This window comes from Schistocerca piceifrons, chromosome 1, assembly GCF_021461385.2.
Source record: "Schistocerca piceifrons isolate TAMUIC-IGC-003096 chromosome 1, iqSchPice1.1, whole genome shotgun sequence".
Taxonomy (NCBI): Eukaryota; Metazoa; Arthropoda; class Insecta; order Orthoptera; family Acrididae; genus Schistocerca; species Schistocerca piceifrons.
This window is the reverse complement of record NC_060138.1, coordinates 463,958,212-463,985,498: the sequence shown is the minus strand read 5'-3', so window position 1 is coordinate 463,985,498 and position 27,287 is coordinate 463,958,212.

Below are 27,287 nucleotides of genomic sequence, written 5' to 3'. Positions count from 1 at the left end.
TTCATCATCTGCAGAGCTAGTTGGCATATAAACTTGTACTACTGTAGTAGGCGTGGGCTTCGTGTCTATCTTGGCCACAATAATGCGTTCACTATGCTGCTTGTAGTAGCTTACCCGCACTACTATTTATTTCATTCATTATTAAACCTACTCCTGCATTACCTCTATTTGATTTTGTATTTATAACCCTGTATTCACCTGACCAAAAGTCTTGTTCCTCCTGCCACCGAACTTCACTAATTCCCACTATATCTAACTTTAACCTATCCATTTCCCTTTTTAAATTTTCTAACCTACCTGCCCGATTAAGAGATCTGACACTCCACGCTCCGATGCGTAGAACGCCAGTTTTCTTTCTCCTGATAACGACGTCCTCCTGAGTATTCCCCGCCCGGAGATTCGAATGGGGGACTATTTTACCTCCGGAATATTTTAACCAAGAGGACGCCATCATCATGTAATCATACAGCAAAGCTGCATGCCCTCGGGAAAAATTACGGCTGTAGTTTCCCCTTGCTTTCAGCCGTTCGCAGTACCACAACAGCAAGGCCGTTTTCGTTAGTGTTACAGGGCCAGATCAGTCAATCATCCAGACTGTTGCCCCTGCAACTATTGAAAAGGCTGCTGCCCCTCTTCAGGAACCACACGTTTGTCTGGCCTCTCAACAGATACCCCTCCGTTGTGATTGCATCTACGGTACTGCTATCTGTGTCGTTGAGGCACGCAAGCCTCCCCACCAACGGTAAGGTCCATGGTTCATGGGGGGGGGGGGGGGGAATATATTCTATAGCTGTAGCGAAAGAAATCATGAGCTGGGAACAGGATTTTTTGCACACCATCAATTAAAGCATTTGGTAATAGGGTTTACACCCTTTAGTCCAAGATTATCAACACTCAAAATAAAGGGAAAATTCTTTAACTACTCCATAATTAATGCCCATGCATCAGCAGAAGAATCCGAAGAAGAAGAGAAAGAAATATTCTATGAATCTTTGGAAAGAATATATGATGAGTGCCCAGGGCATGATATTAAAATAATAGCCAGAGGCCCTTAAAGCTCAGGTGGGGAAAGAACAAATTTATAAACCGATAATTGGCCCCCACAGCAAACACGCAACATGTATTGAGAACGGAACAAGGCTTATCTGTTCGCAGCATCTAGAAATATGGTTATAGGATCAAAACTGTTCCCACATAAAGAAATACATAAGGGAACATGGAACTCACCGGATGGAAACACAGTAAACCAGATCGACCATGTGTTGATAGATTTGAGACACAAATGGGACCTATTGGACGTGAGGAGTCTCAGAGGCCCAAACATAGATACAGATCATTTTCTGGTATGGGTATGGGTGAGGACAAGGATATCTAACGCAGCGAAAGGATACCGACCCACGGCACAGAAATATAATATAACATCTTTGGAATCACTTGAAGTTAGAGAACAGTATCAGGAGAAGATCACTCGGATTCTGAAAAACGCTGGAGAATATAACAATATCGAAGATCAGTGGGAAGCGATAAAAAACGAGGTGGAGACATCGACAAGAGGGATACCTGGAATTGGGACAAGACAAGTAAGACCATCATGGTTTGATACTGAATTCAAAATAGTAACTGAAGAAAAGAACAAAGCATATAGAAGGAGACTGCGATCCACTGTACAAGGAGGATAGCAGAAGAATACAAAGAAAAACGGTGGATTGAAAAGAGAACTCACCAAAGAAAAAAGAGAGAATGGATGAAAGCAAGTGTCAAAGAAATGGAGCTCAAGAGAAGCAAAAATGAAATAAGAAACTTCTATAGAGAGGCGGATGCGGCACGAAAGCCTTTCGGTAGTAAAACAAGTTTAATAAAAGATGAGACAGGGAATATAGTAAGTGAAGAGAAGGGAATAAGCGAAAGATGGCGCAGGTATTTTGATAGTCTCCTCAACCCTAGAATAACTATACCAGAGAATCCAACAGACACGAATGGGTTCAAATGGTTCAAATGGCTCTGAGCACTATGGGACTTAACATCTGTGGTCATCAGTCCCCTAGAACTTAGAACTACTTAAACCTAACTAACCTAAGGACATCACACACATCCATGCCCGAGGCAGGATTCGAACCTGCGACCGTAGCGGTCACGCGGTTCCAAACTGAAGCGCCTAGAACCGCACGGCCACACCGGTCGGCTGACACGAATGGGGAAGAGGACCCAGACAATAACACTACCCCACCAAATATAGAAGAAGTGAAAACTGGGTGTTGTGTGATGTCCTTAGGTTAGTTAGGTTTAAGTAGTTCTAAGTTCTAGGGGACTGATGACCATAGATGTTAAGTCCCATAGTGCTCAGAGCAATTTGAACCATTTGAACCAAGTGAAAACTGCCATGAAGAAATTGAAAAACAACAAGGCGGCAGGGACAGATGGCAAAGCAAGGAGGCAGAGAGCTGGAACGAAGCCTTCTGAAAATGATCGCCAGAATATGGCAAGAGGAGCTAATGCTCCAAAAATGAAAAGAGGTATCATATGTCCCATATATAAGAAAGGAGATAAGATGGAGTGTGGCAATTACAGAGCGATCACACTACCTAATTTGGGATATAAAATATTCTCTAATATACTATCCGACAGAATACTTCCAATCATACAGAGGGAGACGGGGCCGTACCAGTGCGGATTCCTTCCTTGGAAGTCAACTACAGATCAAATATTTACCTTAAGACAAATCCTGGAAAAAAACAAACGAATACGGAGTTGGAACGCATCACCTCTTTATAGATTTCAAAGCAGCTTATGATAGCATAAATAGAGAGCAGTTATATCAAGCTCTAGATGAACTGGGAATCTCGAGAAAGTTGGTAAGGCTGGTGAGAATGACAATGAGCGAAACACAAGGTAGAGTAAGAATAGGAGGAATGATATCCAATACATTGAGTATTAAAAACGGAGTGCGACAAGGGGATGCATTGGCATGTCTTCTCTTTAATGCTGCCCTGGAAAAGGTGATGAGAAACGCAAACCTTCTGAATAAGGGAACGATCTTCTATAGATCAGTACAGATACTGGCCTACGCAGATGACATACAAATAATAGCAAGAACCCAAAAAGCGATGGAAGAGACATTTATAGCTCTTGAACAGGCTAGTAGGAACATGGGCTTAATTATTAATGAACAAAAAAGAAAATATATGTCAGCTGGAAAAGCACATACAGAAAATATGCCAAATGCAATAACAGTGGGCAATTATACGTTTGAGAGAGTTGAACATTTCAAATACCTGGGCTCGACAGTTACGCATCTAAATGATCCCTCCTATGAAATTAAGCAGAGATTAATACTAGCCAATAGAGCCTATTTTGCCCTAACGAGACCTCTATCCTCAAGGATCCTGACTCGTACCACGAAATTGACTATGTATAAATCACTTATTCGACCAGTGCTTACATATATCTCTGCAGCCTGGACATTAACAACTAAAGATATTGAAATACTGAATGCATTTAAAAAAAGGTAATTAGACGAATTATCGGCTCAATCTGTGAAAGAGGAAGATGGAGGAGGAGATATAAAAATCAGTTGGATATCATATACAAAGACCAACCCATCAGAAGGATAGTGAAATCATCCAGACTGAGGTGGGCGGGACATGTAGCTCGCATGAATGATACAGAAGTACCAAAAAGAATATTACAAGGAAAGCCAGAGAGGCAGAGAGGACGTGGTCGACCAAGAGCCAGATGAGAAGATGGAGTAATCGAAGATCTTAGGAAGATGGGCTATAGAAACTGGAGAGTATTGGCAAAGGACCGAGAGAAATCGAAGGAAATTGTGGAAGAAGCCAAGGTTCATCATGAGCTGTAGATCCAAGAAAGACGAAGAAGATTCAAAAGAAAAGCTTTACAAACTGAACAACTGAATAACGCTGTGGTCATCATCTGGCCCTCACGCAAGCGGTTTCATTGGCATTGATTGGTGGAGTTGGATGTCCTCCTGAGGGATATCGTACCAAATTATGTGCAATTGGCGCGTTAGATCGTCAAAATCTCGAGATATTTGGAGGACCCTGCCAAAAATACTCCAAACGTTCTCAATTGGGTAGAAATCTGGCTATCTTGCAGGTCAAGGTAGGGTTTGGCAAGCACGAAGACAAACAGTAGAAACTCTCGTCGTGTACTGACGGCCATTAGCTTGCCGAAATTTAAGCCCTGGATGGCTTGTCACGAAGGGCAGCAAAACTCGGTGTAGAATATCGTCGACGTATAGCTGTGCTGTAGTGGTGCAGCGGATGACAACCAAAGTGGTCCTCCTATAAAATGAAACGGCACCCCAGACCATCACTCACGGTTGTCTGGCCGTATGGCTGTCGACAGTCAAGTTGGTATCCCACAGCTGTCCAGTGAGTCTCCAGTCTTCGGCCTGGAATCTCATTGCCCGGAGTACAATTGTCTTCAGTGATGATTACTGCTTCGAATTGAGCGTCGAAGTCTTAGGGTGTTTAAGGTTAGCTGGGAATGGTGTTTGGCGCTGTCAGTTGCAGATATTGCGTACCAATAGCTAGCTAAATTTCTGCCGTCTGTGGAATGAAACACTGGATGTTTACTCTGTCCATAGTAATTCAGTGTATCCATGTAACAAGTAGTATCCCTTGTGGAACTTTATTCTCTTCATGTTACATATTCGAACGCATCCAGTACTGTCAACTAACAGCCAAAGAAACGCGTAAGCAATACACAGTATCGATTCTCGCCTTTCTATATCGACGTATCGACTCTGTCAGAGTAGAATTTATACTTATTAGAATCAAATTATAAATTCCCTTCCATGCAAATGTTCTCTAGACTAAATGGAGTGAAGTGTTTCACTTTTAGTTCCAAATTACATAGCTGTAAATTACAAGCAGATGGCAATACCATGTCACTGTTTTCATAATTATATTCCTCCGTCTCTACTTACTTGTATGATGCTATATCTAATAAAATTTGAGACAACACAAGTTTTGTGTAACGAGGCTCCTGTTGATTGTGTGTGTGTGTGTGTGTGTGTGTGTGTGTGTGTGTGTGTGTGTGTGTGTGTGTTGCACCGTTAGAAGTCGTCATCGTGGAACTTTTTGCTCACTGAGTATTTTGTCTTGTTATGCGCATTTATCGGAGTATGTTTGCAGCTCATACAGTGTTTTCATTTTATCTTTCTTTATTTTTCTAGAGACTGCAAGATAGTTTCAGCGACTGATGTCAACTGACTGTTCTACACATCGTCAACTTCAACTGACGATGGCCTAAGCTAGGCCGAAACCGATTTTAATAAAATACCCATCGCGATCTAAATTGTTTTTTAACTGATTTTGTATAGATGATAAGATCGCTGTTTCCAAAAATGTTATCAGAACTTTTGGCTGCAAGAGACTTAAATTACGTAGCGTGAAATACAGAGTGCTTTGCCTGATGTTTATAGCTATTGCCTATATGTTAGTTTTGTCTATTTTAAAGTAACCTATATTTTCGCGTAATGGCAATTGTATATTTCTTCCAGGTTGACCAAGGCAACCCAGCCGAAAGTAGTGAGAAGTGATTTTCTATATCAAAATTTTCGAAATTTTGACTATAGTGATTTATATTATCTATTAGTTTCACTGTGGGTTACTGCTGTTAAAGGTATCTTTAACGATAGCTTTGGCTAATTTATTTGATAAAGGACGGTATGTACACGTTTCGAGGAGTTTATTCGCTGGCCTTCCAGATGAAAATTAGTTAGGTTGTTAAGTTTCTTTGCATTATACGTCGACATAGTTTGAATTTTGGAAATAATGTAGCCATTTTTTTACTTTTGTGATGAGTTTCTTCTTCTTAAGGACTCCCATGCAGTGTCCTTAATGTATTATGAGCTATTTGTGATGATAGCGTCTGCGGTGACAACTTCCTTTTTAAATTAAAGTAAATTTATGGTTTCTGTTGCTATGAGACTCAGGGCTACAAATGCAACAATATAAAATAAGGTGGACACAACACTTTTTGTGACTGGTATATGTCAAATGATTTAATGTACAGTGAACTGATATTGTTGAATAACTCATTTCGAATTCCAATCCTTTCGACTAGATTTCAGTTTTCTGTGGTTTCATTAAGTCATTTCGGTGTATTTCCGAGACGGTTCCCCTCGCACGTTACTTAGTAATTTAAGTGCTCTTCCTAGCGTCTTGTCACAAGGATAGTTCGAATTCTCCAGAAACATATTTGTGTTATCTTACGAAACGCATTCTCTATGAGGAACCCTCTTGCTTCATTGATTTTCAAAACAGCTCTTATTATTGTTTTTTATGCTGATAGCGATTCAGAGACTTATTAGTTTAGAAATCAGATACCTATCCAGAAGGAGTGAGGCTGGAATCTCCATCTAGTTAACTTGCTTTAGGCCTTGACGGTAATCCCCCACTAATATTTCTGCACGTAGCCACTAACCCCTCAAAAAGCATTGTAATTACAAAACATATTAGAGATGAAAATTTTAGTGATTAACAATAAATTGTAAAACATTGAGATGTTGTAGGAAATGTGTTGCATTTGATGTGGTCTACGATGGATTTAAATGGTTTATGGAAGCATCATTAGTTCGTGGCCGGTTCCTTAAAAAACACCAATAAAAGTATTTTTTTACAACTTTTTCGTGCCAAAAGCAAGCCGTGGATTCCTAGAGGGCTATGCACAGCAAATGGATGAAAGTTGTACTATGTATTCCTAAGATTCCGATCTCAAACAATCTGGAAAATTTTCTTGTTGGCTTTGTGCGTTTCAGAGATAAAGTGGTTCAAAATTACTCTACACGTACACGGAAAATACGCACGTAGAAAGAGGTGTGAGGCGAAAACATAGTTTATAAAGTGACGTATCACCGAGAAATACGTTGTAAAGTCTTTCCGTTATCACCAGAGGGGTGCTAGGAATCTCCTGTTGTAGTACTGAAACACATAAAAAATTTTTGTGCATGTAAAATCCAGTCTGAGGTGGAAAGCAAGTTTCAGGTTATTTCAGTTTCACATGAGTAAACTAGAAAAATTTTACTGACCCATGAAGTTCTTTTCATATGAATCACAAGCTCCTCTATGGCATGGAAAAGAAGAAAAGAAGGGAACTAGTGGAAAATAAAAAGAAAAAAAGGAAAAGAAAGCGAATATGCTCCCGTATAAAAGACTGTGACTGAAAAATGTGGTACCAGCCGCCACTTGCTGCCTTCCTCACAACCTTTAAAAATTTTCCCAAAAATTTTGGCCTTCGAATATATTCGGGTGGTTTTATGCTGAGGCAGAACGGGGGAGCGGCAGTGGGAAAGAGACGGAAAAGTTATAAGTACTGGACCATAATGGACTGTGGTTGTGCTATAGGAAGAGTGAAATAGACAATGATAGTGTGAGAGAAAGAGAGGGACATAGTGACAGTGGAACATAGTTAACAGTGATAGGAAAAGAGTGAAGGAGACAGTGGTAGTGGGAGAGGAATAAAGAGAATGAGGTAGTGGAAGTGGGTGAGAGCCAGTGATAATGATAGAGTAAATGACAATGAGGAAGCGAGAGATGGTGACATTTAGGAGAGACAGCAGCAGTAGGAAGGAGGAAGTGAGGTAGTGGCTGTAAGAGAGAGCTGGAGGGAGACAATGAAAGTCGTCTACTCTTTCACGTAGGCCTACATGATTATGTGGCAATAAGCGAAGTTTCCTGTTGCTGCGAATCGTCTCTTGAAACGTGTCATGTTTCTTTGACGAAACGATATAGTTGTTATCATGTGATCACATAGTCCAGAATTGCTGTCCTCGCTTCCATCACCTCATGGAATAATCTCGTTTTCATTTTTAAGTTCTAAAAGAGAGTGAAAAGAATAGTTCCTGCAACGCCATTGTCTCCTTCCACTGTTACGTATCTCGCTTAGGGATCATGTGAACAAGATAAGAGAGATTAGGTAGCGTACAGGGCAGATACAAACTTGGAAACATTTATTTGTGCATGTGGAAAGCTTGACTTTTTGTTGAGTTCATTAACAGTAATTACATTCAGAATTTATTCCCATATGGAATTTATTGGAATTATGTTCATGGACGAAAATCATTATGAACAGATGTTGAAAAACGTGAGAGTATGATTCTAGGGCTGTTTCAGGGCGCTGTTTGTCCTGCAATGAACAATATGGGAGTTCTCTGTCCGGTAATGACGTTTTAACATCCGACATGACTCTTTCGCTGCTTGCCTGTGGAGTTAATGAAAAAGGATAGGCTGCTGGGTGGTAACAGTCTCACAGCTTGAGGCCCGGATATTCCTAATTCATTGCCGTTGAAAATAAATACATCCGGCCATTTAATTTCTGAGATCCCATAATTATGAGCAGCCGAGCCGTATAACTGCGCCGTATAATGACAGCTAATTCCACAAGAGGCCGGATGAAAATAAAGCTACCACGGAAGTAATCATGGGACACAGCATTCGTGAATGCATCGCGTTGCTGCCTCTCGGCCCTGTCCGGGAGTTCGCCAATTTGGACCGTGCTTACGAAGAGTAATAGTCCGTACACTTTGCTAAATGTAGTGCCACAGGCTCTTTACATATACACTCTGTCCACGTCGGAAAACGAAAGAAATGTCAACATTTCTGAAATGTCTGTTACGACGTCGTTAATATCCAGAATTAATTGCTCGCTATTTAGTGATAATTCAACCTGATGCGTTTAGATAGTTTTTCAAGAGCTGGCTTGTGTAAGCCTTTTACGAACTAGTCACAGCCTGTTGTATGACAGAATTGGGAACGTTTTGATAGGTGACTTTTACAACGAATGTACTGTAGTGAAATTTTATGTCTCTTTTGTAGATATATGCATATTATAACTGAAGTCCCCTAACACGTTTTCCTGTCTCCTGTCTTTGTGAAGGCTAATCTCAGGAACTATTTCAGGGATTTAGACAAGGTTTTCGCTAATAGACTGATTCACGAGGAACGGTTCGCCCGAAAATACTCAATGCTACCCGTTCAAAGCTGTGTGGGTTGCTAATTTGTACCAATTAAGTCGTCTGATGACACTATGTTTCACTAATTTACCTTTGGTGTGTTACAGACACGACAAAAACATGGTACTGAGCATTTTATTGCAAGTGCGTCTTTTCAGATTTGGAGAAACTGGCATTATTTACCTGTAAATGACATATGAACGTATGGTAAATCTTTCCTGTGGAACAGACAGTTTTCAAAATACAATGTGAGTCACCTAAAACTTGCACCGTAATATTGCGAAAATGGAAAGTGTTATTGACGTGCCGTTTTTTATTGATTGGATTGATAGTCAGGGGCTGATACTGTTAGCCAATAAACGGACTGTAATAATACTTAGAAAGTGTATTTATAGTGCAAACATGCACATTTTTAAATGGAACGGTGCCTATTGACATTAGCTGATTAAAAGCAGTGTAAATTATAATGTCAGTAGTGTTTATTTCAGGATTGTAGTCCGAATAGTTTATAAGATACCGTGTTTTTAAAATTTGCCATACAGACCCTTGTTTGTGCCACTCAACCCGCGTAGCTGCTAGGTATGATATTATTTTTGCTTACAAAAAAAATCGTTCAAATGGCTCTGAGCACTATGGGACTTAACTTCTGAGTCCCCTAGACTTAGAACTACTGAAACCTAAGGACATCACACACATCCATGCCCGAGGCAGGATTCGAACCTGCGACCGTAGTGATCGCGTGATTCCAGACTGTAGCGCCTATAACCGCTCGGCCACATCGGCCTGCTATTTTTGCTTACAGTGTGCTTGTGTGTTCCGTGAGTGCACTGCGACTCATTAGTCAGTTAGTGTGCGACAGTCGAAGCAATAGGACATGAGTGCACGATGGCATTTACCAGAGCAGAAAAAGCGAACATGCTCGTTGTGAATGGTTAGTGTAGGAAGAATGCAGTTCGTTCTTGTACAGTGTACGCGGCAAGATACCTCAATATTCGTCAAATATCTGGACAATTATTTATCAACCTCTTCAACCAGTTACATCAAAGTGGTAGCGTAACACCTAGACAACGTAACAGAAGAAAACAAGTGAAGACAGAAGAGTGGGAAATTAATATGCTTGCTGCTGTTGTAGTCGATCCGCACATTAGGTCCCACGCAGTAGCGCGAGGAAATGGAATGAGTCAGGCATGCATTGTCCCTCATCACATCTCCCTCCATGAAGAGCTGCGTGTTAATTTGTGTACGTGTGCATTAAGACAGAATACGCCAGAAGTATCATGTATCTTGTTTAGAGGGTAAGCCACATCTAACATCATTTACAATGCTCTATTGGTCTGTTGACAGTCTCCATCAGCTTCCTCAGGTGCTACTTCAGCGTGCATGGCGTGGTGAACCATCAGCTCATAGGCCCGTTTTTCATAGACGGGACACTGAACACGCACTAGTATCGCAGCCTCCTAACAGACCACCTTCCACGGATGCTAGAAGACGTTCCTCTGCAGACTAAGAGGAGTCTGTGGTACCAACATCATGCCTGTCCAGTCCGTAGTGCATGAAGTACCACAGCATGTCTTCATGAATTTTTCCAAATCTTTGAATAGGACGCAGAGAACCTGTACCTTGTCCGGCCCGTTCCCCGGATTTGACGCCTGTAGACTTTTTTCCTGTGGGGACAGCCGCAAGACGCTGTCTACAAAGAGATACCAATTACACCCGATAATACCCAACGACGTATTACTATAGGCCGCTCGGACATCTCCGCTAAAATGCTAGCATGTGTGCAGCAGTCGTTCCATACCAGACTGAAAGCGTGTGTTGCCGCTGCCGGTGGTCGTTTGGGCACAACCTGTGATGGTCAGCTATCTCGTTACAGGTCAAAATCCACATATACATAAATGACTTAGTTGACAACATCGGTAGCTCCGTGAGGCTATTTGCAGATGACACGGTTGTCTACAAGAAAGTAGCAACATCAGAAGACTCGTACGTACTCCAGGAAGACCTGCAGAGGATTAATGCATGGTGCGACAGCTGGCAGCTTTCCCTAAACGTAGATAAATGTAATATAATGCGCATACATAGGGGCAGAAATCCATTCCAGTACGATTATGCCATAGGTGGTAAATCATTGGAAGCGGTAACGACCGTAAAATACTTAGGAGTTACTATCCGGAGCGATCTGAAGTGGAATGATCACATAAAACAAATAGTGGGAAAAGCAGGCGCCAGGTTGAGATTCATAGGAAGAATTCTAAGAAAATGTGACTCATCGACGAAAGAAGTAGCTTACAAAACGCTTGTTCGTCCGATTCTTGAGTATTGCTCATCAGTATGGGACCCTTACCAGGTTGGATTAATAGAAGAGATAGACATGATCCAGCGAAAAGCAGCGCGATTCGTCATGGGGACATTTAGTCAGCGCGAGAGCGTTACGGAGATGCTGAACAAGCTCCAGTGGCGGACACTTCAAGAAAGGCGTTACGCAATACGGAGAGATTTATTATCGAAATTACGAGAGAGCACATTCCGGGAAGAGATGGGCAACATATTACTACCGCCCACATATATCTCGCGTAATGATCACAACGAAAAGATCCGAGAAATTAGAGCAAATACGGAGACTTACAAGCAGTCGTTCTTCCCACGCACAATTCGTGAATGGAACAGGGAAGGGGGGATCAGATAGTGGTACAATAAGTACCCTCCGCCACACACCGTAAGGTGGCTCGCGGAGTATAGATGTAGATGTAGATGTAATTATTGTACGCATTTCTGTTGCCCTTCAGTGTGCGATATTAGGAGTATTACGCAAGTGTCGGTGTTAGGACTTTTCAAAATACGATATTTAGAAAATCACTCGCACTAGAAACCTGCAGCAAACACCCTTGAATTCTAATTTACCATAATTTTAGTTGGTTAATATCAATAGACATTATTACATTTAAAAAGTGTATATTTGCGCAAAAAATATACTTGCCCCTGACTACAAATCCAGTTCAAATGGTTCAAATGGCTCTTAGCACTATGGGACTTAACATCTATGGTCATCAGTCCCCTAGAACTTCTTAAACCTAACTAACCTAAGGACATCACACAACACCCAGTCATCACGAGGCAGAGAAAATCCCTGACCCCGCCGGGAAGCGAGAACGCTACCGCACGACCACGAGCTGCGGACTACAAATCCAGTCTTTGAAAACCGTACATCGATAGCACTTTCCATTTTCGTAATATTTGCAGTGTAAGTTTTATGTGATTCAGCCTGTATATGAGTCACCTACTTTTTTTCACTAATTAAGTAGTAATACTGATGGTAACATAGTTTCCTTCTTTTTATGCTCTACAAATGAGAGAAGGTCCCACTGTTTGCAGAGTTCTTTCTCTTGAAGGGTATGTATCACATTGCAAGCGACATACACACTGATTTAACGTAAATAATCCAATCACCAGATCGAATGAGCTGGACCTGTATTCACGACGAGCTACTTTGAAATCCCATTCACACCATCCACATTAGCTTTTGCACGGTTTACCTGTAACACTTTCAACAAATGCAAGGATGCTTACGGCCGACCGGGGTGGTGGAGCGGTTCTAGGCGCTACAGTCTGGAACCGCGCGACCGCTACGGTCGCAGGGTCCAATCCTGCCTCGGGCATGGACGAATGTGATGTCCTTAGGTTAGTTAGGTATAAGTAGTTCTAAGTTCTAGGGGACTGATGACCTCAGAAGTTAAGTCCCATAGTGCTCAGAGCCATTTGAACCACTTTTAGGATGCTTACGTTAAAGAGTACGTGGCTGATTATGCGTCCCATCCTGGTGTGATAGGGGTTGTGCCCCGTTTTAACGCCCTCGTCGTCGACAGGACTGTAAGCTCTGGTTTTTCCTCTTTCCTTTTTAATTCTTTAGTAAAAACATCATTTGTGAGACGTGTGGTTGCCCATCAGACGGTATGCAAGAATAGACCCAAGGTGTAACGCAGAAAACGGGACGCTGAATCAGCTTTTCTTCACGTGATCAGTCTTTCGTAGTGGATGTGAAAGCGTATGTTACAATGCAATGGAGCAACGCATTCTTTGGGTAATTTTAAAAAAACGCCACGTGGTCGAGTGTGAAGTTGGTGGAGGTACACAGGACAAAAGTCGTGTGAAGACAGTGTGTTCACGAGTCGTTCAAACGCATTCTTTACGACGAGGGATCTGGCGGACGATGTGCGAAATCTGATTGACTGCAGAGGGACATAACGACAGACAACAGTGAGCAACTTCACCGAGCATGATGCAGTAGTCATTAAGACATTGGATTCACATTCGGAAGCAGCTGACATAAAGACTCTGTCCGTCCACACAGATACAGGTTTTCCATAGTTTTCGTAAATAGCTAAAGGCGAAGTCGAAATTGTTCCTTTCAAATGAAAGTGGGTGATTTTGTTACACCCCTGGCGATCCGGCTATAATTTGAGTATTAATGTAACTGTCACACATTCCGTCAACTTCCTGTCGTTGCGTGTCAGCTGTTATGTGCAAGGGCCAACCTGGATACAGACAGATATACTAAGGCATTAGGCTATTCTCACACAAGCTACGTACGTTTATAATTGAGAACTATCAAACTCTGTGCGAATGTCCAGGGTGAAAACGATAATTGTTTCCAAGTCGTGACGAACAGTTTGATATACGACACCTGCGGTCTATCAAGCCTCAAATTTTCCTACAACAGCCCCTTAAACTACAGCACGTGTACGCAGCGCGAGATTTTCAATGTTCATTCGCTCTCTTACACCACCGGCTTAGTTGGCCATTTCGTTAAAAATTGTAAGTTATGCTTTCTCGAGAAGATAATGAAACAAAAATGACTTTAGTGAATGTTATGCAAAAACTAATTACCTTACTATGCGATCTAACCATAGCCCTTACATGCACCTTAGCAGCCTAGTACGAATTCCATAGAAACAAAACGATTTAATTGTTAATATTATGCAGTTAAAATAAACAATGTTTTGAGTTAAAATCTACACAAACGTCAATTTTACACTCTTTAAGTTCAAGAAGAAGGGGTTTTTAATATTCAAGGACCATTTTAGACCAAATATTACTTGGCGTGCGTGCGCTGTAGCGTAGGTTGCTTTTGAGGGCCAGTTTGAGGCTGTTTGCCGGCTTGATGGACTAAAGTTGTCCTGTATCAATTTGTTCGTCTCTATTTCACTTAAATCACTCATCTACGTTGTAAATAGTTTTCAGTTACACCCTGTATCTACCTGCTGGACGTAGAGGGACGTATCAGCCTGATTCTTTGGTGTATTCCAAATAAAGGTCACTACACCGCTGTAAGTGGCGGGAGGAAGACAGCCCATACGTCTTTCACTTCCGGACTGTTGACGATAGAGCATAGTGTGTTCACGTTCGATATCCTTGCCTTAAATGCTGAGTCTGTCGTTGAAACGCGGAGGACATTTCGTTGAAATTTTAATCCCACAGCTCAAAGTCACATTACGAACTTACGATGAGTTACAGCTTTTAAAATATCAGAAAACATTCTTAAGAAGTAACTACCAAGTTCTTGATTTTTTAAAAAGAATAAAAGATATCTGTAAGTATCACCATAGTCAAAGAAATGACCGAGACGATCGTCACGCAATATGTACACTATCTACCGATGAGCTATGAGTTTGTGAGAAAAAGGTTACGTTTGGATTTAAGATTCCATTGGTAGGTAATGCTAGTGCTTCAGCAGATCAAAGATAGGAACTTCTAACAACGGAAAGACTTCGCTTTGCGTTTGCAAGTAATGTTAAAAGTGACCGAAGCGCAATACTGTTCATGAGCGATAAAGCGCAATTTCAGTTAAACGGATCAGTTAAAAAACGGAATTATCGTTCGTTTCGAATGACCCCTTCAGTCCCCACTTCTGGTACGCCGTAGCTGCTGGTGACATAATACGCCTTTTTTTACGTGTGTGGTGTGACAGGGACAGGGAACTCCGAACGGCAAGTACACATGCTGAACACGTTCTTCCTGCAGAATTACAGAAATGACAGATAAAAACGATGAATGCATCCACGGTAGTTTGGTGACAACAGTTTCCCTGTTCGTCTCATTTCTCGTTTCGGTCAGATGCCGTGGCCACCAAGAGCGCCTAATTTGTCTGCTTGTGACCATTTATTATGGGGATACTTGAAAAAGCTAACAAACCACAAATTTAAGGGAGGTGGCTGCTGACATTACATAAGAGGGGAGTTGGAATAACCAACGCCTGTTGGCTCAGATTGTAACTTCTGGCAGAGAGAATAGCAGGCACTTTGAAAGTACCCCTTTAATTATTTTTTTACTAAACACTGTCCTAAAGAATTTTCCCTGACAAAGACAACTCAAACTTAACCTATTAATGTATTACCCACAATACACTAGTCCATCGCAATCTGACTGCTATACATTGACAACATGACTTCCAATAATTAACACAAAAGAATGACCCTGAATTGCAAGAAATTCTAACAATAAGACAAATCCAAAAAATATGAAATTAAAGAAATATGAAACTACCTCCAATTCTGTTAATTGCCTAAACTCATTTCAATGACGAATCCCGATAGTAGAAACCCCAGTCTTTTTCATAAGTCACTTACCTCACGAAAATCCTCATAACACAAACTACAGCAATTACAGCAAGTAGCAACAACAGCCAGCTAAATAAAAAGATTCTAACCACTATAGACTCTAACTACTAGGAGGCATATGGTTAGCAAAAGAAAGATTTTGTTGAAGAGCAAACAATGTACTGAGAAAATTTTATCTTATTCATGTGACATCCAGTTCCAAAAATTATACAGTTGTCAATTATTCCACTGCCCAAACATTATCAACCATACATCCATTTGTGGCCGAGCGGTTCTAGGCGCTTCAGTCGAGAACTGCGCTGCTGCTATGGTCGCAGGTTCGAATCCTGCCTCGGGCATGGATTGTGTGATGTCCTTAGGTTAGTTAGGTTTAAGTAGTTCTAAGTCTAGAGGACTGATGACCTCAGATGTTAAGTCCCGTAGTGCTTAGAGCCATTTGAACCATACATACATCCTCGTGCATTTCCTTGGGTATTTTCTTATAAACACATCATTTCATCTAACTTTACAATGCATGTCCTACCAATAAAGAGTATCCACTAAGAATATCGTGTCCATACACTTCCCTATCCACTCGCTAACTGCTAGTCCGTCCCACCACATAATCTCTTGCCGAAGGTGCAGAGCGCTGTCAGCGATATTAACAGAGTCTATAGCTCTGCCAACACACAAACAGGCTACTTACAACTTATATGACAAAATTTATCGTAGATAATTTGTAAACCAAACATTTCATGTTAACCTTTGATTTTGTTTCCATAATAGTATTTCTCCGTAAAAGATAAGACAGTACTCTTCATTTGAAAACCGCCAGTTTCTCATACTCACCATGAAAAAGTAGAGTTAAGTGGAATAACTAATGGAGATTTCCGCCCCATTAGCTAAATGGTCAGCGCGTTGGTATGCCACGTACGGGTTCAATTCCCGGCTGGGGTGGGAGATTTTCTCCCCTCAGGGACTGGGTGTTGTGCTGTCCTCATCATCATTTCATCCCCTTTGCTGACGTGCAGGTCGCCCAATGGGGCGTTGCACTCGATAAGACTTTCACTTAGCGGCCGAGCTTCCCGCCTGGGAACTTCCGGCCACTGACGCCATAAGCCCATTTTCCACTAATTGAGATCACTTTGACGACTATTTTCTTCGTTTTGCAGTACAAGCAATCTAAGTTGTAGATGCATCTTCTGTTGCTGAGGAAACGTGATGGTGCCTCGTGCTGGACCCTTCTTGGCGAGCTACAGTCAAGGCATCCTATTGCAGGACATAAAAACGTTGTGGACTAGCAGCTGGTCGAATGTCGTGACGTCACACCTCGGAATTTCACATTCCACAACATTTCGAAGCGTGAAAGGCTTAATAAGACAAGCAAGATTTTTTGCTTCGTGGAGAGGAACGTGGCTATTAAGATGCAAGATCGCGTTCTACATCAAGACGTTTGCAGTTAAAGCTCACACGTGGTGGAATTTATATTCTAACGTACGCCCATGAAGATATGCTCTTTCAGAGCACCAATACATTGAGGAGCTATCGAAAACGCATCTTTTTTGATACAATTTGTTAAAATAAAAGGACAGGAAACGTCATATTGGTGATTCATGAATTTTTTAACTGGTTGTTTTCATATTGTAACCTGAGTGGTACAAAGCTCGCATATCAAGGAACCGGCACATTGAAGATTTATTAGAAACATATCATTCTTGGCACGATTGTCTATAATGAAAGGTCGATTAATGACATACTGACTTCTGGATATCACACATCAAATATGTAGGCAGTTATAGCACTAGTTCACTGTAGTGTGACCTGCTACCTCCAAAATATTTCTTTGTCCCCCTTGTGTTTTAAAGGGTTCTGGGACATTCTTATTAATTTAACAGAAGTATTTTCTGTAATATACCATGGTATGTATTCACCATCTAATGGTTATAAGTGCAGATATTTCTATTACTGCCTGAGGACAGTGCACTGAACGTCCTTAGATCTGTTTTTATGTCACTTGCCGACTAGTAATTAATATATTGCAAGTCGTATGTTTTTAGATTGTTGAGTACCTCCAAGTACGTGGACATGAATCGGGTAGTCTATACTGACAGACGTAGTTCACCTAATGGTGCAGTTTCGACTATGCAGGAAACTTCAGGTCGTCAAGTTTCTGACGCGTTTGTGGGAAGAGTTTTCGACACACAGAAAAAACAACAAGCACACTGATGTGTGTACATTTTGAGGTAACACATAAAAATATCTGCACCTATACCCGTTGCACTCTGTATATAAGAGTCTCTCTCCCAGGAATGAGTTTGTTGGACTTTGTAAGCATGCCAGGAAACTTGAACCAACGGACTGAAAGGTTGTTATCTACGTCTCTGCCTGACTTGGTCACGTTTCAGTATTTATTTACTTGTTCGGCTGAGAATATTTCTTGATTTTGGGGTACTTTCATAAATATTTTTTTATGATACGAATAACAGAGAATGTAGTAGTAATATTGTAGTATTTTTTTATATAAAAGAGAGTTTGCACTGCTTGCAGTAGGAGATTTTCTGGTTTAAGGTCAGGTATCCCACATCTTCGAAGAGTTCTGCTGTTGAACAGGAGCAGTCCTCTAATGAGAATGACCTTAGCGTTTTCCTAAAAAGTGAGAGTAATGGCGAAATAATAATTATTTTGTGTGAAAGACTTTTCAAGGTGTGTCGCACTATTATTTATGGAAGTTTACAAAGCTGACGCCCTTTCTGACTGGTGTTGGATTTCCTTTTGGCCATTTCATATTGGTGGATATTTAAATTTCTGCTTTTGCACGCTAGAGACAGATAAACGTGGCTAGCATACGAGCAAAGGAGGAAATGGTCGTTTTAATCGTGGATCTGTAGTAAGCAGAGTTGTCATGACGTCACATACTTGAAGTGATCGAAGCTGCCAGTCCGCCCATGTAGCTGAGTGGTCAACGCGGCGGTTGCTAACGGAAGAGGCCCGGGTTCGATTTCCAGCCGGGTCGGAGATTTTCTCCCTTCTGGGACTGGGTCTTGTGTTGTCCTCACGTTTGCATCGCCGTAACTGAAATTCCACTACTGAGATCGCTGTATGGGCACGTCCTGAAAGCCAGTAAATAACATAAAGTAAATACGCCACCTTGTCTCATTTTGGGGGGACTAATCACTCTGGTTACAGCAAAAAGTGCAAAAGAATTACATCCCATCAGCATTTGAATTCGCCCAAGCGATATTTTCTTTTATATACATGACTTGTGGTTGCACTGTTTACTTTTACTGTAGTGGTTTTATTTCTGCCATTCGACTTTAGATTTCTTACCAGTGCTACTCCAAAAGCTCTCTGGAAGAACTGTGGGAGAATGGAAGGTTGTGAAATGACCAAACGTAGTAAAATACGTATTTCTGGGAAGACGACTCAGACCGAACATCAGTTTCATCAGTAAGTATTAAGGAAAGTGCTCGGTTCCGAAAGCAGCCTTGTCTTGTTACATTACGTACTTCTCTTGCAAAGTATTACTAGATCCAGTTGCATTTAAGACCAAACAACGTATGAAAATGCCTCGCTGACACTGTGTTATTGACGAACATTTTCTGTTTAAAACAATTGTTGCGTGGATATGACAGGAACTAAGAACAAGAAGCTGTCGCAAACAGTAGTCTGCTAATATTCAAATATTACGACGGGAGCGCATCTTGCCATTTTCAAGGCATAATTTTTAGAGTTTGTCCATCTCGAAGTCACCTTTCGTCAGAATGGTTATAGTGAAAGACAGATTAGACGTGCGTTGCGCCATCGGCCAACAGTGCACGGATGAGTGACTATAATACCGAGGTGACACCAAATTCTACGGCCTTTTGCCTTACGCAGGGTGCATTTGGATCATAATTGGTAGTCGTATTTTGCGGAAATACAGTGCGAAGCTTATTTTTCGGCTACCATCTAAGATAGATCAGTGTCCTCTTAGGTTCCGTAAAGGATGATCTTGCTTCGAGTAAGGTGAGTGTCACACCGATTCCTTATAATTATGGCCTGTCGTATACTGGTCAGACTATGACGACTGTGGGGGACTGGTGTATCAGTACACACGATTACAACAGCCTATAGAGTATAATAGCACCGAGATTCTGGCATCGGCTTCTGGCTTTGTGATAGTGATGTTAAAGAATCTGTTGAAATTCAATAAGGAGTAAGTTAATTTGGCGGTTTTTGTTTGAATTTTGCATGGAACCCTGCTGTCTCAATTGTCAAAGCACATGGGGGACAGAATTTATGCTATCTCACTATCGATAACTTCTGATATGAGTCATCTTTGGTTGGCGATAGTACTAGTGTTTACAATGTGTGTGCGTGTTATCTTTATGAAGTTTCTCGGAAAACAGAGGTTTTAAATTCGCTTGTACGACGCTTACTTGGTGCTGTTTCGCCTTGAACATGGCAGAGTGTACCCTGCAGCTCTCGAGGACTTCACCCGTCTGCATTCCATTAAGTTTTGTAAACATTGTATAAGTCTGGGGAAAATAAGGTGCCAAGTAGTGTGCTAATGTTTTGGAGCATTAAAATATGTCATTACCAGCTTCAAAGGAACGTACAATGTATATCTGAAGCGCCATCTCCCTTTATTATGGCTCCATTGCCTGTCTCCGGCAAGAATGCGCCCGGTGGATTAATGTCGAGATCCGGTGTGCCGGCCAAACTGTGGATGGTTTTAAGGACGGTTTTCGATCTACCTCGGCGAATGCGGGCTCGTTCCCCTTATTCCGCCTCAGTTACACTTTGTCGACGATTGCTGCGCAAACACCGTTTCCACGTACGCAGACACAATAATTATTCTACCACGCAAACATTTGGGGTTACACTCGTTTGCCAGCCGGTGTGGTCGAGCGGTTCTAGGCGCTTCAGTCTGGAACCGCGCGACCGCTACGGTCGCAGATTCGAATTCTGCCTCGGGCATGGATGTGTCTGATGTCCATAGGTTAGTTAGGTTTAAGTATTTCTAAGTTCTAGGGGAGTGCTCAGAGCGATTTTAACCATTTACACTTGTCTGGTATGAGACGTTCGAGGGGGTCCACTGGGGACCGAATGCACAATAACTCTGGGTTTGGTGTGGGGCGGCGGTGGGGTGGGTGGACTGCTGTGGCCTGTCGTGGGGTTGTGAATCACTGGGGCTACGGAGGGACGAAGCCTCTCCGTCGTTCCTAGGTCACCGGTTTAATACACTCATACATACATTCATGGCTCCATGGTTTTACCAGCGGTAACGTAGAAATATTAAGCGCGTTCATTTTCGTAAGCAAACTGTGTCATCTGCCAGCAAGATGAGCCGGCGACGGTGGCTGCAGAGCGCAGCGGCCACAAATTGCGATGAGAAGCACGTTACGTTTGACGCAACAACTCGTTTCTAAGCATCGACGATGGAATCCGCGTCTGGCGTGCTAATACGATGAGAAACACGTCCCGTGTGAGGTGGGGTCATTGGCGCAGGGAGGTTTCGTCAGCTGAGCTACCGCGAGTGCTAGGCGTGCATACGCGGCAGCATCAGCGCCATGCGTATGGGAGCCGCTGGCGGCTGCCGGCTTGCGGCTGGCCTCGGCGTCTCGCGCCGTGCCTCTCCTAATGGAGCAATTACCGGCGCGGAAACAAACGCGCTCGCCTTGCAGCCGTAATTGCGTGGCCCGCCAGCCGGCAGCCGGCAGTAGGCAGTGGCGGGCCCGCACCAACACCAGGAGCCGGAGCACCGCCTTAATGCCGCCTCCCTGCAGCGCGCCTCACTCCGCAGACTGCGCACCGCGCCTCCACACGGCGCCTCCTGGGCTTCGCTAACGGCAGACGATGTGTCCTCCCCACCCTAACACCGCATCCGTTCTGCCAGCACACACCCACCACTTCTTCGTCACTTCGTTCTCCTTTTGTCTGACTCGAGGGGATTAATTTTCTATCGCAGACGATGGCGGAAACTTCTCTACAAATAAATTATATTTCCACAAAAGCGAACCATCGTAATACATCGAGAACTAGATTAACTTACAAACACAGTCAGACGCGTACAGGACATCCGAGTCATCGATGTAGCATCTTGGCACATATATAAAATACTCCGCTCCATGGAACAACATTATTACATACCCTACTGGCCATTAAAATTACTACACCAAGAAGAAATGCAGCTGATAAACGGGTATTTATTGGACAAATATATCATACTAGAACTGACACGTGATTACATTTTCACGCAAGTTGGGTGCATAGATCCTGAGAAAAAAATGGTTCAAATGGCTCTGAGCACTATGGGACTTAACATCTGTGGTCATCAGTCCCCTAGAACTTAGAACCACTTAAACCTAACTAACCTAAGGACATCACACACATCCATGCCCGAGGCAGGATTCGAACCTGCGACCGTGGTTCCAAACTGAAGTGCCTAGAACCGCACGACCACACCGGCTGGCGGATCCTGAGAAATCAGTACCCAGAACAACCACCTGTGGCCGTAATAACGGCCTTGATACGCCTGGGCATTGAGTCAAACAGAGCTTGGATGGCGTGTGCAGGTATAGTTGCCCATGCAGCTTCAACACGATACCACATTTCGTCAAGAGTAGTGACTGGCGTATTGTGACGAGCCAGTTGCTCGGCCACCATTGACCAGACTTTTCAACGTCCACTGTTCAAAGTGCCGTCAATGCGAACAAGAGGTGAGCGAGACGTGTAACCAATGGCACCCCATACCATCACGCCGGGTCATACGCCAGTATGACGATGACGAATACACGCTTCCAATGTGCATTCACCACGATGTTGCCAAACACGGATGCGACCATCATGATACTGTAAACAGAACCTGGATTGATCCGAAAAAATGACGTTTTGCCATTCCTGCACCCAGGTTCGTCGTTGAATATACCATCGCAGGCGCTCCTGTCTGTGATGTAGCGTCAAGGGTAACCGCAGCCATGGTCTCCGAGCTGATAGTCCATGCTACTGCAAAAGTCGTCGAACTGTTTGTGCAGATGGTTGTTGTCTTGCAAACGTCCCCATCGGTTGACTGAGGGATCGAGACGTGGCTGCACGACCCGTTACAGCCATGCGGATAAGATGCCTGTCATCTCGAGTGCTAGTGATACGAGGCCGTTGGGATCGAGCACGGCGTTCCGTATTACCCTCCTGAACCCACTGATTCCTTATTCTGCTAACAGTCATTGGATCTCGACCAACGCGAGCAGCAATGTCGCGATAAGATAAACCGCAATCGCGATAGGCTACAATCCGACGTTTATCAAAGTCGGAAACGTGATGGTACGCATTTTTCCTCCTTACACGAGGCATCACAACAAGGTTTCACCAGGCAACGCCAGTCAACTGCTGTTTGCGTATGAGAAATCGGTTGGAAACTTTCCTCATGTCAGCACGTTGTCGGTGTCGCCACCGGCGCCAGCCTTGTGTGAATGCTCTGAAAAGCTAATTATTTGCATATCACTGTATCTTCTTTCTGTCGGTTAAATTTGGCGTCTGTAGCACGTCATCTTCGTGGTGTAGCAATTTTAATGGCCAGTAGTGTATATAAAATAGGAAATATACACAACTGAGAGGAGATGTACGGACCTCGTTTGCCCTCAGAAGTCATCCTCACGGGCCTAATAAAAGAGTATAATAACATTAATCCCCCACGTTGCAAGTATTGAACATGCACATGACGAGACTTCCAAAAACGAAAACCCTTTCTTCCCTAATCATTCCTTGGAGTTGAGATCGTAAGTAAATAAAACGGGGGCTAATCAACTAAGAATGAGACGATTTTTTCCTGCATCTTCCATTATATTTTCCTATGTGCGCCATGAATATCTGGAAAGAGAGAGTTTTTATGTACGATGTCCATAGGCGTTAGAACTCTCGTATCGATAGGGTGGTAGTAATGCCCCATTTTGTAGACGCTCTTTGCATTTCTCATACCAAACAATGGAGGTCACGTGAGATCAGCTGTCGTCGCATTAAAATTCGGTGTTTGTTTAGACCGTACAGCCACTGAACCTTACGAAAAGCTGCAACAAGTGTATGGTGAAGATTGCACTACCACATGCAACAGTGTTTAGGTGGTCCAAGGACTTCAAAAAAGGCGGACTTCTCTGTGTTAGGTAAGGTTGGACTGAAGCCTCGGCTTCTGCTGTGACTAAAGTCGACATCAACACAACTGTTGTGATCGTCCGTGAAGATCAGAAGATCACGTTACGTAACGTCAGCAAAGTGTGAGAATTTCGTATGGCAGTGTCTTTACGATTATGCGTGATTATCTACATACGAGTAGAGGGACAAAGTTCGTTTCAGCGTACATTGCGTGTTGCCTACATTCAGGGGAAAACCTATTGTTCTCTTTTGATTGACAGGTACTTAGCCTATTGTTCTGCTAAGAGGATTATCCCCCACCCATCTCTCCTCCTCCTCCTCCCCCTTCCCCTCCTCCTCCCCTCATCCCTCTCCTCGCTGACACAAGCACACTTTTGATATCAGTTTGATTGGATAATTAATCAAACCGATCGAGTAATTAAACCATTCCCATCTGGTACATCCCCTAACCCACCCCTCCGACCACCACCTGGAAATTGGCGGCTCTGTGCTGGAGAAGAAGGATCTCATGACAGGAACTTCAGTTAGATAGCAGAGGGACCATTGTTTATTTATAGAAATTCAATTTGCAGGGTTTAGATCTCTCTTGCTGTTTGGGAAGATGCAGGTCTTGTAAAATACATCGAAAGGAGTAATTAAATCAGTCGATTTTTTTATCATGATAGCGCAAGGAATACCACCATTAAACACCCATCACACATAATTAAACTTTTAAAAACATTTTGATCAAAAAGCACACACCATCTGCCGTCTCGCACCCAGTGCCGCATCATGCCACCTTATGCACAGGTCGTTCGGGGTTTCGCAAAGCGATGCATCTGTCAGCAGCCACATCATGCGTTTGTGTCCAAGACTGTCCACCCCAGCTCTGCAACTGACCGACTGGATGTCACTCTAATCCCTGGACATAAGCATCAGGTGGTTGCAATCTGAACGTGAATTATATAAAAGAAGAAAAGATTAACACGAAATACAAAATACATGCCAAAATAAAAGTCGCAAAAGTGTGAAAGAAAAACTACTCGAAATGTTTAGAAGGGCTCGTGAGAGTCGGTGCACCGTTACCGATGGAGACCTATGAGACTGGGTGCTCTCAATTGCTAGTGAGATGAATATTACTGACTTCAAGGCTTCTTCGACCTGGTTACACAGATTCAGGAAATTATACAGAAAATGACTCGCAAATCATGAAGTTTACCCCAAGCAAACATGTAGAGGAGATGTCGTTAACAGGTAATGCTATGGGGAAGTTCGTAGCTGACGTGAAGACTAAGCTTCCTCTTGTTATCCCCTAAAATGCTGCGTATATAGCCAGTCAGATTTCGTGCAAGAACTGCATGCAAACCGCACTTTATCATTGCGAGCGAAAATAAATAAATAAATGGATACAGAGCCACTTGCGCAGACTATGAATGCTATGGCATGTTCGTATACGACAATTCAAGTGTGAAGTATCAGCAGATTACTGTTTTCCTCAGATTTATACTTGTATCCAAGAATATCAAGACAAATTAGTTCCAAAAATTTTAAAAATAGTGCAATCTACGTAGCAAATTCCGGAAAAACAGAAGAGAATAATTGTCAATGTTACATCCGAAATATCTTCTTACCATTTGCAGAAAACGATTCATTGCTTTTGTTGGACTCTTGCCCTGTTATAACAACACCTCTCTCTTTAAAATGACAACGGACACACTGTTAATATAATTCGGATTCCACCAAAACTAAGAGTGTGATTGAGCCTGTCGATAAAGATTTAACAGTGTAAAGCATTTCCAGATAGTTGTCGGATAGTATAACTTCCGTTAATTTTTTCTCATGTCATATTTATCAGCGGAATAGTATTGTTAGGCTTCATCATTTACGCATTGTAAGTTTGCATCACCACATTCTACGAATTTCAGCAAGTGTGCCTGACACTCAGGTCGATATGCAAAACAATGGTCATAATCATTTCTTGCCCCATTCCATTTCTGTATGAATAAAAGAAGTAATTACTGTGAATTGCCGTAATGCCTCAATTTTTCTTTTACAAGATGTGCAAGATATAGGGAAAATGTTTGCTTTCGTCTTCCTACATACACATCGCAATTTTGTGAAGATTACAGCAGATTGACAAGGAAGTGTTTCATTGTTACATTATTGAAAAATTATCATAAGAACTATGCTACAGGAATTGTTATAAAATATTTAATGTCAACAAATTAAACTCCGGTTGATGAAAGTCGTCTGTAATGTAACATCCAACACATCTTGATTTTCTTTCCTCTGCTAGTCACGAGTGCAAAAATTGCATCCGCAATAGTTTATCTGTTGATATGAAAGGCAAGTTATTCCAAAAATTCATATTCTGAGACATTTCTGGTACGGTTTAAGCGCTTGAAATTCGTGTGTGTGGACTTTGGTCTTGGCGCTATGTTCTCTTGTCACGGCTGCGTCTACTTATTAGCCGATAAGCACGCTAGGCAGGGAGGGCTGCACAAAACTATTTTATTAACGATTCTTCTTGCGGCAGAAATGAGTAACTTTACCATTTTTAAACATACTTGCAGAGAGCCTTAGCAGCTAAAATTTTAACAGTTCATTTCTTTCAGTGGATTCTTCTTGTGTGAAAAATTTCAGGATAGGTTTCCAGTGTCGGATCGGATCACTGCCTTGTTGGATTACGTATTACGCTCCCTGCGACTCAATATTGTTATCAGGCATATATCTGTTCTAGAAGTAGCATGGAGGGTGCTCAGACAACATCTCTATACAAAATTAAGCCTAATCGTAGCATCAGAAAACAGATATTAGGGTAAGAATCTTCTGGACTGCAGAAGTCGACTCTTAGTGGACACGCTTTGAGTCTTCCTACATGGAGTGTTAGTTGTTTTTCAGTTTGTTATTCCGCCTTTTTTAATCTTGGCAATCTGTGAAACGTCGGTCAATAATTTATTTTTAGCTCGTTATTTTAGCATGGTTTGTTAATTATGCATCTTGTTGTGGAACTCTAGTGACGACCATCTAGTTTTTTTCATGCTGATGTATAGCAGCTGCTTATCATTTTGACATCAATTCCCACAGAGCACTGTTCAGGACTGTAGCAGTGACATCGAGACAACTACATCAACTGATGGTATCACTGACGTTATCAAACGAAACATTGCATATGAGATATGAAGCGATAATGAACTATTATCATGCTTCATACGTTAACAGTCGTCCCGAGGCAAACTCATTCTTCCGTTAAAAACGACATCTTATTGCCAAATAAACACGCCTTAGCTGTGTACGAGATGTGGCTATAAAGTAACGGAAATTGTGCTGTTATAGAGTAAGTAAGCACGCGCCAAAGATAAAGGCCCAATAGCTGTGAAGCGTGAAGCCTCCCTAGTCAAATGTGGAATACCTGGTGTCGGTAGACAAGTCACTGTGACCGTGGTTTCTGTTTGTGTAAGGATTATTATTTTACTTTGCCAGAAAAATGGTAAGTGTCATAATAGAGCAAACTGTCGTGAAAAACTGCTACTGAAACCTATCTTTTACTAAAAGATGTGTGTGGTGAAGAGTGTTCATCACGTACGTGAGTTTTTGAATGGTTCAAGAGT